This window comes from Taudactylus pleione, unplaced genomic scaffold, assembly GCF_031769625.1.
Source record: "Taudactylus pleione unplaced genomic scaffold, aTauple2 ptg000290l, whole genome shotgun sequence".
Taxonomy (NCBI): Eukaryota; Metazoa; Chordata; class Amphibia; order Anura; family Myobatrachidae; genus Taudactylus; species Taudactylus pleione.
In genome coordinates this window covers 6,215,822-6,217,820 of record NW_028284692.1, presented here as the reverse complement: position 1 = coordinate 6,217,820, position 1,999 = coordinate 6,215,822, and positions in this window count along the sequence as shown.

The following is a 1,999-nucleotide window of genomic DNA, read 5'->3' as shown; positions in this document are numbered from 1 at the left end:
AATGTTTAATTTCCATTGCTAATAAAGGATCAACAAGGAATGTATCCTATAAAATATATATGAATGAAATCTAGAACAGTAAATGGAGTAGTGAACCACAGCAGTTGCAACAAAAGAAAGCACCGTCTTTACTAGTGTTTGATAATGATATAGTTATTATTATTTATTTATATGGCGCCACAAGTGTTCCGCAGCGCTGTACAAAGTACATAAAGAAAAAGTTGACCTGTGACTTACAGTACAATACAATACAGGACAAGGACATGGATAATATACATTGCTACTTTAGCGATCATAACACTCACATAAGCAGCAGCACATAAGCAACCAAGTGTCAGGTGCCCTAGTGGGGAGTAAGAAGTAGATGAAAATAATGTGAGGAGAAGCACAAGAGGATAGTGGGCCCTGCTCTTAAGATCTTACATTCTAAAGGGGGGGCAGGCAAACGGGTGTGCCACAGATGGGGTATACAGGGAGAAATGAACATGTAGCAGCAAGTTAGGATACGGGCTGGAAGGCATTAATTGAAGTAGTGGGTCTTGAGAGCCTGTTTGAAGGATTGTGGAGAGTCTGATGGGGAGAGGGAGAGCGTTCAGGAGGTGGGGAGCTGCATGGGCAAAATCTTGGAGGCGGAAGTGAGAGGAAATAATCAGTTGGCATGAATGGCGGCGTGCATTTGTTGAACGAAGAGGGCCAACAGGAGAGTGAAGGGAGATGAGATCAGAGATATAAATGGGAGAGGAATGGTTGAGGGCTTTGTAAGCGAGTGTGAAACCTTGAATTGGGTTCTGAAAGGGAAGGGGAGTAAGTAGAGTGTTTGTAAGAGAGTAGAGGCAGATGTAGAGCGTTTGGAAATCAAGATGACCCGAGCAGCAGCATTGAGGAGAGCGATGGGATTTGGGGAGGCCAGATAGAAGGAGGTTACAGTAGTCCAATCTGGAGATGACCAGTGAGCGTATGAGGGTTTTAGTAGCATCCTGGGTGAGATGGGGTCTGCTCTTGGAAATATTTTTGAGATTGAAATGACAGGACTGTGAGAGGTTCTGGGTATGAGGTTCGAAGGAGGGATGAGTCCAGGTTGACTCCAAGACAGCGCCCTTTGTGGCTAGAGGAGATAGTTGTACCATCAATTGATAAATAGTGGGAAGCGAGGTTATGTGGGAAGATGATCAGCTCTGTCTTGGACATATTACGGTTAGGAAATCGCTGGGACATCTAGGAAAATATAGCTGAGAGACAGTTTGAGATACGAGTCAGTAGAGAGGGGGAGAGATCGGGTGGGAAAGGTAGATATGAGTATCATCAGCATAGAGATGGTAATGGAGATGAAAAGAGCTGATGAGTTCACCTAGAGAGGACTTGTAGAGGGAGAATAAGAGATGTCCAAGAACAGAACCTTGGGGAACACCTATTGTTAGAGGCTGTGGGGAGGAAGAGGAAACAGAAGGATTGGTCAGAGAGGTAGGAGAACAGTCAGGAGAAGGCAGTGTCACGGAGACCAAGGGAGTGAAGAATTTGCAGCAGAATAGGGTAGTCCACAGTGTCAAAAGCAGCAGAGAGGTCAAGGAGATTGAGCAGAGGTAATGGCCCTTGGATGTGGCAGAAAGGAGATTGTTGCTGACATTTGTGAGGGCAGTTACAGTGGAGTAGAGAGAACAGAAGCTAGACTGAAAAGGGTCGAGGAGGGAGTGGGAGGAAACAAAGGTGGTTGTAAACCATACGCTCAAAGAGTTTGGAGGCAAAAAGGAGGAGAGAGATGGGTCAGTAGTTAGAATGTTAGGATCAAGGGTAGGTTTTTTAACAATGGGGCAGACAAGGGTATGCTTGAATGCAGAAGGGACAGTGCCTAATGAGTGGGAGAGATTAAGGAGGTGGGGAAGATGGGAGCAGGCAGAAGGAGAGAGGTAGTGAAGGTGGCAGGAGGGGGCAGGTTCAAGGGGGGAGGACCGGATGAAGGCCACGACTTCCTCTCCAGATACAGGGGAGAAGGATGTCAGAG